The 11,490-nt window shown below is 40.2% G+C and overlaps 1 long non-coding RNA gene across 1 annotated transcript in view; it reads right to left on the bottom strand.

The window, feature by feature from the left end:
- Positions 1 to 4,634: 4,634 nt before the first annotated feature.
- The window catches only part of LOC309437401, a 37,889-nt gene continuing 31,033 nt past the window's right edge, over positions 4,635 to 11,490 (bottom strand). Inside the window, exons 2-3 of the long non-coding RNA XR_014183547.1 lie at positions 7,470 to 7,594; positions 4,635 to 6,777 (exon numbers count right to left, since the gene is read on the bottom strand). This is a non-coding gene — a long non-coding RNA (uncharacterized lncRNA). The remainder of the gene's footprint in view (positions 6,778 to 7,469; positions 7,595 to 11,490) is intronic.

Genomic DNA, 11,490 nt, shown 5'->3' with positions numbered 1-11,490 from the left:
TTCTTGTATGAGCAAAGCAAAAAGGCCTAAAATCCAGGAGTGAATAGTAGCTCTCTGTATGTATTTTATTTCTTTTTTTATCTTGCTCTCTTCTCATCGATCAGGTCCAGTCCTACAGCCCAGATCCTACCAAAGCTTGATGCCCAGATCTCTGGTGGCCAAGAAAGTATCACAGAGCAGAGGCCACTCACCTCCAACAGAGCTGTGGAAAATACTTGTAGTGAAACCTCTTGAAGGCTTTTCCTGTTTATAATTTTTCTTGTTTGTTGGGGTTTTTTCCCTGTTTGTGGTTTTGCACTTGTATGTGGATGTGTCTGCATCTGAATAGATGGTCACGAATGAACCCAATCTGCATGCAAAAATGGCTTGTGTCTCAAAAATATCTGAAAATTTACATTTTGAATTTATCCTTTCCATGGAAATTAGGAAAAAAAAAAAAAAAAAAGCAACAAAGCTTTTGCTGTGGAGTTTACACTAAATGCAACAGAAATACTTTTAAGAAAAATACACGGAACAAAGAAGGAGGTTTTCTTCAGTCACGTGTCTTTATGGGTATCCCCTATGGCATTTCCCATTACATGCTATCTGAATAGACTGCTATGAAATTGATATCAAAATTATTTGTATCATCTGAGTTTTCTTTAGAATTTTCTTTCTCTTCTATGTCCAAATAACAGGTTTGCGATTTGGCAGTTTCATTTAACTGCAGTTCTTAACCTCACCAGCCAAGCTAGTAGGTGAAATGATTTTTCTAAAGCATAAACCACAAAATCCTGGTTGTAGGCAGTTCTCTTTATGCTTCTCTTGCCATTTATTTTTAATTTTAAATCTCCACCCTCACAGGAATTGGCTGAAGGATGAATGTGTCAATGTGTTTGACCTACAGACCAACATCTCTGCCTGAAAACTGAGAATCATCTGCTTTAGAATGTCAATTGCTCCTACCATAGCACTGGTTCCCAAAAGCAAATTCTGTCACAGTTTCACTGTTTCAAGCAGCACTAGGTGTGTCATTGCATCAGTAAAATATCTGAACAAAAATTAAGCTTGCACCAATTTTGTCCCAGAGAAAACCACATTGGAGTAGTGCATTAATTCAAGAAAAAACATTTCTCAGAGGATTTGTCCTACTGAATCTGTGGTTTTCACTCCCTTTCTACAGAATTCCTGTGAAACTTAGGGCACTGCCCATGAGACCCTTTCACATCCTCTCTCCTCTGCCTGACATGGGTATTGGTTAGACTCAATAGCACAACAAATGCTAAGACCCTAATACAGGCAAGAAAGCAGAGTACATATGCTGGACAAAGTAACATGTACACATGCTGTGGTGGGCTTTTTTTTTGTTGTTTGTTTGTTTGTTTGTTTGTTTTCCCAAAAAGGAGCTACAGACTGGCTTATCCTGTTGCTTGATCATCCTTTATATCTCAAATGGTCCTACAGGGGGAGGATCATCTCTGTTGTTGATGTGATGTTCTTAACAACCCCAGGCAGCGCTACAGGCTCAGGGAAGAGTGACTGGAAAGCTGCCTGACGGATAGTGATCTGGGTGTGTTGATTGGCAGCTGGCTGCACATGAGCCAGCAGTGTGCCCAGGTGGCCAAGAAGGCCAACAGCATCCTGGCTTGTATCAGGAATAGTGTGTCCAGCAGGACTAGGGAAGTGATTGTGCCACTGTACTCGGCACTGGTGAGGCCCCAGCTTGAATCCTGTGTTCAGTTTTGGGCCTCTCACTACAGGAAAGACATCGAGGTGCTGGAGAGAATGCAGAGGAGGTGACGAAGCTGGTGAAGGGTCTGGAGCACAAGTCTGATGAGGAGCAGCTGGGGGAACTGGGGCTGTTTATCCTGGAGAAAAGGAGGCTGAGGGGAGACCTTATCGCTGTCTACAACTACCTGAAAGGAGGTTGTAGCAAGGAAGATGTTAGTCTCTTCTCCCAGGTAGCAAGTGATAGGACAAGAGAAAATGGTCTCAGTTTCTGCCAGTGGAGGTTTAGATTGGATATTAGGAAAAAATTCTTCACAGAAAGGGTTGTCAGACATCGGAACAGGCTGCCCAGGGAAGTGTTGGAGTCACCATCCATGGAGGTGTTTAAAAGGCATTTAGACAAGGTACTTAGGGACATGGTTTAGTGCTAGAGTTAGGTTATGGTTGGACTCGATGATCCTGATGGTGTCTTCCAACTGAAATGATTCTATGATTCTATATTGTGCATTCAGCGCATGTAACAGCTGGATACCATGAGGTGTCCTCAGGTTTACTTCAACCCACCTCCTAAAACACTTTTGGTGACACAGAAAGGTAACAGCTACATGTTGCTCATAATTTGAAAAAGTCAAAAAAACCACCAAACCTTCTTTCAATTTCTACTTTAACTTCCAGGACTTACTCTGGCCCCAAAAGAAAAAAAAAAAAAGGTTACCATTTCATCTTATTCATGTATTTGCAGAAATTCATATACATGGTGGTGATCTCTGTTTTGTTGGTATTTAAGCATGACTTCCCCTTGCAGCCCAGAAGCTACTTCCCCTAGAAAGGATCCTATTCCAGCAAATGTGCTGTGCCAGTACTGTGCTTTGCAGCCATTCAGAAAAGGTGAACAATGGGAGAAGAGTGATAAAGAACAGGCACAATAAAATACTTAGAGCATATTTTATAAGTACAATATGATAAATATACCATTTTTCCCTGTGAAATATACAGCTTTTGAATAACCCAGAAAACTTCTTATGATTTTGTTTATATCTCACTATATCTTCAAAACATAGAACTAAAGATTTCCTTTACCAAATGGCAAGATACAAACAGGCACCATGATTCACTGCAGGGAACAGTCTACAAGGCTGTACATAAGTCTGAACAACAAAATTACACATGTTTAAATGAAGACTTAATTAGACATACTGTTTTAACTGTCTCCATGAAATACTGTATTTGATTTGCAATTGCATTTTAACATCAGTTATTTCTGACTCTACATACATTAAAGCCTTATTCATTCATGACTGGTTGCAAACAATAATCTGATAAATATCAGCTTTAACCCCTTGCATGACAGCCTAAGAAAATAAGACCCTGATCTTGACTAAGGTCTTAGTAGGCTATAATAAGACAAAATGATACAAGTTTCTCCTATAATTTTTGTCAGAGGTCATCAATCTGTATTCAACAAAACCATTATTGATATTTGATGCCGATGAGTTCCTAGTTCACTGGCTAAAAAAAATCATATGACACGTTAGGCCTATTCTTTTTCTTATGTGAGACCCATAATTAATAGGACCAAATCATTCTCCACAGATAATTAATTCTCATATAATTCCACAGGGTGACTGACATTTCATGTAAATACTTCTTTGGATAGGAGGATGCAAAGAAAAAGGGCTTTACTGCCAAACACAGCGTATTTTGCAGCCAGCTAAAGCTCCACATCAGTGTGCTCTGCAGAGCTGCATCAGCTCACATTTGCCTAATGTGTCCTCCCCCAGTCCCTTTGCAAATGTCTGGAGAAACAGGCTGTAATTTGAAAGAGAAAAGGGATTAAAAATGCCTAAAGAACCAGAATGACCAAAAGCCATGATTATTGCAGTTGTGAAACCATACCACAAAGTGTAATGTCTGTGTAACCTTCCCGTGGCAGTAAAATCTCAACACAGTGTGTTGGTGTTTTTAAGAAAGATGGCTGAGCCTACCCAATACACCAGTGCCACCAAAACCTGCAATCCCATTTCCTCTTCCTCTTCTCTGATGGAAGCTCTGGTATGCATTGGACTTTTCACTGACCTGACTCAATTCACCAAAGCCATAGAAAGTAACAAAACACACCTAAAATGCCACATTAATCAGTTAAAACAGCCCATTTCAGGAGCAGAGGAGCACCAGGGTTTGCCACAGACATGGCGGGTGTGAGGAGCAGGGGACAAGGGCTTCCTCTGCTGCCAGCCCTGACCTGGCCACAGAGCCCAGCTCCTCCAAACCTGCCCACCAGAGTCTAACACCCAGGGAACACCCTGACAGCCACCTTTGCCAGCCAAGGAGAAGAAGGAGAAGACCAGAGGTTAGAGAGGACACGAAGCACTCACATGCTTTCTAGTAGGGTAGGCAGCTGTGCAATTAGGTGGCTGCTTTTTCCACACAGAAGCTTCAAGTTGAAGTCCTAAAAACTGTGGGAGTATCCCCTGAGAGGCAGTTTGTATCAGCTGCTCTTGCAGCAGGAGAGAGATACTCGGCCTTATCTCCTAGTTATCTGGGGACAGACACCTCATAGGTGTAAATTGCTTTTACTACAGGACCTGCAATGAAATCACAACACATGAAAGCTGAGGATCTGAACCCATTTAAGCCAGTTCTCCTGAAGAAACAAGGCTGGTGAGATCACGCAGTATGTGTGCCTGCACATCTATCTGTATTTTAGGCAAGGGACAGAGGTCTTAGGGGCACAGCCTCTGTCTAGCAAGAAAAGACAGTGTGACTATTAAACAAAGGAAGGGCTGAAGAGTGAGCTAAGCATTGTTAGACATGGCTGAGGCCACATGAAAGCACAACCTCAAAATACAAGTGCAAAAATGAGAGTTTATTTGTTCTACTGACCCCACAGTACCAGCAACAATGTAAGTCTTCATAGAGGCTGACTGTATAAGGTTTATTGCAATATATGTGAGCTTTTCAGCTCTGTAGACAATGAGGTTTAGGTCCCTTCTTACAGGAAGACAGGCAAACAAAATAATAAATTATAACATTGTTCACCTTTGCAGACAGGTTCCTTCTTTTCCTATAAAACACATGAATAAAATACCTCACAGATAAAATACAAAAGCTTTATCTGAACAGTGTTTTTATAGAGGCCCCCAGATTAATGCAAAATCATAGCAAATCCCAAACATAAATCATAGTTTTTGTGATAAGGCTGCCTGGTACTTCATGTGTGGATTTTTGTTAACAAAGAACGCTGGATTTATCAGCATCCCAGTCAATATAGAGCCTCATGGAAGGCATGGGAGTAAAAATGTACCGATTCAACAGACTTATTAGGTCCCCAGATCCATCTATGTGACAGACCAGGACAGTTCTCTGTGACAAATCCACGCAGCTGAGTTTTTGCAGTCTTAGGCAATTGGACAACTAGCACTTTCCCTTACATTATAATTTTTTCAGACCGTATGTTGTATGCTTCATTTCATTAATTCAACCATATTTTTTCCTCTTCCTTTTAAATAAAGATTGCAGCACTCACATGTCAAGCTGAAGAAGACGTTATTCTAACAGTAACATCTAACATCTGTTTTTGGCAGGCACTATGGGCAGTTGGCAGCAGCTCTGCAGTTCCCTCCTTATGTAAATAGTCATGTGCTGGTGGCTGTCTAAGTTAACATTGCTGGGAGACAAAGGAAGAAAAAGTCCCTTTCCTTTTACTTGATGCTTACGGTTTGCTAGAACATAAGGAGTTTTGCATGTTGAGCAGACAGCCTCATTTTCACTGTATGTGGGCCAGATCTGGCTTCGGGGGAACCAAAGAGAACCCTGTGCAAGCAGGAATATTCACTAAAATATTTATCAAAGAGAAATTATTTTTAGGGTCTTATTTATGCATGGGTTTATTTACTGGAAAGAAGGGACGTTAGGGAATGCTGCCTGATACAGAGGCAGGGAAGAAATTACATTGTGCACCCTCTAGTCCACACAGCAGATGCATCAAACCTTCCCAAGCCTAGAAAGCATTTCTAAAAGGTAGGTTCATTGGATGGACAACAATTGTTCAGACCTTTTTTAATACGCCTGTAAAAGATAGTAAATATAGAGCCCTGCTTACTGTGAAAATCTGGCCTTTGCTGGGCATCACAGAGAAAGTACATTGTTTACAATTCTCCTCTCATTTTGTGTGTTAACCACTTGATATATAGAATAAAACCAAGATAACTGGAGAAACTCCACCCTGTGTTGTATAAGACAAACCAGAGGGTCCCTTCAGCTTAGCTCTATAGATCTCTGACATGCAGCCTGTGAGATCTCAGCACTTTTAGCTCCTGCAGGGTTACAGTTTCTGAAGGTACCACTTCTCTGAGGTGTTTTGGAGATTTCATAACGCTTCTGCTCCCAGCTGTTGGGACGGTACTGTCCAGCCTTAATTCCACAGCAATTTTATCAATGGCTGCAGTGGGAGCGTGAGCAGACCTAAGGGACTGACAGGATATCTGCACAATGCAGTTGGAAATGAGGTCTTCAGCTCCAAGGAGCACAGTTTCAGGCTAGTGAGCCCAAGGTGATGAGATGATACTTCTGCAGCCCTGCCTTCCCCTCTGTCCTGCTGCATGCTACCACCCGGTATTTCTGTACCTGCACTGGCACTTCTTCAGGTGGATTTTAAGCTGTGGCAGGTAGCTCAACTGGCCAAACATCGACTCCACAAGAAACATGGGTTTTATAAAACTGAGCAGAGCTCTGTGCTAACGTAGCAATACTGCTGGTCCTTAAGTCATTTCAGCAGCTCACATTTCTTGCTCGGAACTGCATTCTGCCATGCTGATAGGCTTTACAGATATTGAGAAATGGTTGATAAGGTTTCTGGACCACCGCTTTGCCGCTGCAGACTCTGGCTACACACCTCAAATCAAGGCCGAGCTGCCCATTACAGATGTTTTTCCCAGCATTCAGATTCACCATCACCAGAAGATCTCAGACCTGTTGCCACCATGGCTCTGGGTAGCTATGTGTGAGTGCTGTCAGGCAGGCCGGCCAATCTTGTTCCAAGTGAAACCGAACAATCCTGATGTTTGATATCTGAGTGACATAAACATCAGTACAAGAAGCCAGTTGTGTTGCTATGTAGTAGCAAAACCCCCAAAGCCCCAAAAGAGAAAGAAAACCATGGAGTTTGAAACAGTGCGTGAAAATCTGCTTAGATTTCAGTCCTCTTATGATGCTGCTCTTTGTAAAGAGTTCATACTTCACCATGTTTGTACCCTGAAATTTAGTCTAATGTTTAAAAAGATATATCTGACATAGCTTTGAAGTTGAGGTCTGGGTTCTGTTTTGTCCCAGTTCTAATCTTCAGGTTAATTTTCAACCCCAAATATTCTACATAGCAGAAAACAGAGTTTCTTTGGCAAAATGGTCAAATCTAAGACATGGCTGCTCAGACTTCACTGGTACAGTACGAGTGCTCACCCACTCGCAGGACTGGGCTTCAACCTGTTTGCAACAATTAGTAAAATGCTGCTAATTTCTCTGTTTTCTTTGGGGATGTGAGAAAGCTGTTGCTGTGTGTGCAGTGGAGAAGCCTGGACATTTCGCTGGGAACATTTTCTGCATGTTTACACCAACCTTTCTGTCTTAATGCCATTTTAAACTATGCTGAACAATGGTGGGGACATGCTGTGCATACTGCTGCGAGAAAAAGAGAAAAGAATGAGCAGGAGGACAGTAGGAAGCTGAATGATGAGTGAAAACGAGAATATGACTAAGTGACTTACCATTCAAATTGCCTTTCACCAAATGTGTGTAATCGATTCCAGCGCAGTAGGGATGGTTAACATCACAAAGGCTCTAATCATGGATTTGTCCAATATCATCTTTCCCAAGAGCTAGCCTCAGATGCCTGAAAAGCATATGCATGAATTTAGTAACAAAGATTTAAGGTTGAACCACTTTGCCTTTATAAAAATGATTTGTATTCCAGATTTTAGGTGCCATAGTGATTTTATTCTCAGGGAGCAAGTGACTTCTCAGTACTTGCAAAACTATGCCTGTAAATTTGACTGAAGCCAGTACTTCGCAACAACTGAGATAACAGTACTAAAAGAGTTTTATATTCTATCACGTTTGAGTTTTACATGGAAGGTAAAACAATAACACTCACAAGTATGCTTCAAAAGGAAAGAAAACTGTATTTGAAAAAGCCACCAGGACAATGATCTATTGCTTTCCAAACTAATTCATGTTCTCTGAAAGCACAGAAGACAACCACTTCCAATTTTTTAGTAAAGAGGAAAATCCCTGTGTTCCAAGTTGCACTAAAAAGGATAAGTCAAACTTTTATGGCCTTTATAGTCAATTTAACAGGGTCAGAAGATCTGTGAGATCCTCAGCAGAACCAGTCTAAAATACATTAAATCAGCAACTTCTATTCATTTACAAGTTTATAACTATCTATTCTCCCATTTATGAAACTTTTTTCTCACTCAGAAATCCAATTTTCCATTAGTTGTTTCAGAAGAAAATTTCCCAGCAGCTCTACTTCACATCCAGAATTTGCAAACCTGCTCTGAATCTCTAAAACAGGAAGATCTTTGTGTAATTTCCAGTTAAATGTATTTGCATTCCTGTCTTAAACAGGAATATTGGAGAAAAAAGCCACAGGAACATCTCATTTGTCCCAGCTTGTTCCAAACAAAGAGAAGATCTGTATGAGCCTTCACCTTGTATATAAAACAGTCCATAGAAATTAAAGATGTTCAGAAAATACGCTGATTCTCTGAAAAACTGAAAAATAGAGGCTCTGAGCACTGAACAACTACAGGTATTTGGTGACGATCTGGAACAATTCCTTTGAAATTAATGGAGTTTCTCCCTGTTTATCACACTACAAAGTAACATTAGAACTTGGCCTAATTTCTGAAGTTAACTTCCAGTTCTCATTGCAGAGGGGAAAATCTGCCATTACAGCTCTCTTAAATGAGTTCAATATCATTACATCACAACCTTAATAGCATATGTCTCAATAATTTTCAAGATTAGTGAAAAACATGGACACAAAAAAGAGAAACCTGAGCTTTCTTACATAACTCTTCTATTGCCATTTTTTCTATTGCCATAAGAAGCTGCTTTTCATTGGTGCACTACAAAAGAAACCTCTTTAGACAGCTTTCTGATGACTACTTCTTTTATCTGTAAATGCTTTCACTGACTTATTCACATTTCTTCTTTTTTTTTTTTCTCTCCAAGCAAAATAATCTTCTATAGCCTCAATGGAGCTGACAGTGAAAAGCACTAAAGTTGGACTATACAAGGTCGTATCACAGCTTACTGAGAAGCATGGGGCCACCAAAAGGAGATAGCACAAGGGTCCAGGATGGCTCCTGCTTCAGTCCTGCCTCAAGGTAGCATCTCATGAGTACCGGCTTTCCATTTCAGTAATCCATCTTTGTATAATATACTTATTGTTTATGGCCATCAAGTAAGGCAGGCAGGCCTCATCCCATTACTATTTTAGCTCCAGGGTAAGGCTTATTTTTCTTATCTACAAAGAGGATATTAAGCAGTGGAATACATACACATAGTTCTCCATAGGTTTATTGTGTTCAGCCTACTACCCTGTCAATCATGCCATTTTTGTTTTGTTATCACTTTTCTTAGTTTAGTGCCATAACCTCAGGCTCTGATCTCATCAGATCTCACAAGCTAAACAGGGTCAGTCCAGGTCAGTATTCAGCCAGGAAACTTCCAAGAAAACTCAGATGTTTGCAGGAGGGAGTACTTTTTCCCCCATGCTGCATTTTTCGGACTCAGACAGTACACAGCAGTACTGAATCAGCACCAGTGACCGAAGTTATAAAGTTACAATAAAAGATTTCAGGACAATTTCAACATTGACAGACTTCATGTCTGGAGCAAAACCCAGCTTGAGTACACTCAGTCTAAGCCAAAAGCTATTATTTCAGCGCGACAGTTCATTTTCACTTAGCCTCCAAATCTGGGGTTGTCTTCATCATATGCCTGCAGATCTTCCTACAAATACCATATTTTTCCCTTCACTGATATGCTCACTGAGAGCTCCTAGCTCCGATCCAGTGTCATCCCTCCTTCTTCTCTAGGTCTGCCATAACTCCTAATGCCACAAGATCATGTTCGTCTTCCAATTACCCCAGCAACAACTGCCTCCAACTCAGGACACGGGCATTTCACTACATTTACTATACATACTCTTATTCCAGTAGCATATTTTGGGTCTCATTTTATGTCATTAATGGGTATTCTGTTACTCTGAACTGCTAAAAGCTTTCTGTCCCATTTCTCAGTTGGCTAGATTTATGTGGCAAATAATATAATTTCCACAGAAGTAATTGTTAAACTAAATTAAGACCCTTCTGTATGGAAGTAAATTACTTTAGTTATTATTTTAATTGCAGATCTTTTTATCATTAGTAGCTTTTTAACCAGCTTCATGTTTTATTAGATTAGGGCACCATCCCATGACAGTTAAATCACCACAAGATAAGAAGGTAAGAAGTGACATCATCTGTCCTCAGTTTTTGTGTCACTCACTGTCTTTCATTGCCATTCTGAATATTAAACGCTATGATTCATGATCCTGGCTATGACCTTTCCACCTCATCAGCACTGATGTTTGTCTTATTACAATGGAAGTTTGATTGGTTGATTGGTTGGTTGGTTGGCTTCCCACATGAGAACTATGAGTCAGGAGTCAAGGAGTCAATAAGTCAAGCTCCTTGTGATTTGCTGAGGAAACTTGTGCAACTCAGTGTGCTTCCCTTAATGTCGTGGATAAGTCAGTTGGCCCTTTAGTGATTTATTTAAAAGTTAAAGCCATTGATGATAATTTGGAAAGCGAAGACCACCTTTATTCACAAAGGGTAATACTGTCTTCTACATGGGAATCATAGGAATATTCAGTAAAATATACTTAACCAAGTAAGAGTAATAGAACTACAGCTTGATGTTAGTTATATACATTATTCTCAGTTTGCAATTTCACAGGATAAATACATACATGAGAAATTTATTTTTATTGTTGCTTTCCCTGTAGTTATAATGCAGGAGGCAATGTGATCTCACAACCAGAACAGGGAACTAAGAACTGGGATACTTGTGCATGTTTATCTTGACTTTGTCACAGCTGTCACTGTTATACTGGACAAATCACTGTTTCAGACTGTGACTTGCAGCTTCCAGAGCTTCAGTCACTCACAAGTAAGAAGTCATAGGGTTGGAGAAACAAATGGGCTCATACGCTGTGTGCTTAAGCACACTGGTCTCAGCCAACATACTCACAACCTTCCATCCATTACATTTAGACCATCACAAGACCATCACCATTACGTAGTGACATCATCTTCCCTCAGTTTCCATGTCACTCAATACCTCATCTATAAAATGAAGCTAAATAATCTACAGAACTAAATGTTGGAAAATAATCTGAATACCTTAAATCAACAATTCTGTGTAAGGAAGTTTGCAAATACGTAATACAGCCCTTATAGATAGACATGATGTGTTTGTGTGCTTATTAGCATGTTACTGTTTGGAAAACATCACCAATTAAAAATATTCTATGATTCTAAAAATAAGAGAGTGAGGCCAAATACAGAGGAAAGTGCTTTTTTAATGGGTCTGAATTTGGATCACAGAGGTTAAATGATCTACCAAGGATTGCAAAGAATTTTTTTAAAAAAGCAGGACTGCACTTATTTCTTTTCAAGTTCATGATTTTCTTGATTTAGGTTCTTTCTCTTGAGTACGCAGTAACCCATGATA

This window comes from Streptopelia decaocto (genome assembly GCF_964273445.1).
Source record: "Streptopelia decaocto genome assembly, chromosome: 3".
NCBI lineage: Eukaryota > Metazoa > Chordata > Aves > Columbiformes > Columbidae > Streptopelia > Streptopelia decaocto.
This window is presented reverse-complemented; position numbering and strand designations above follow the sequence as displayed.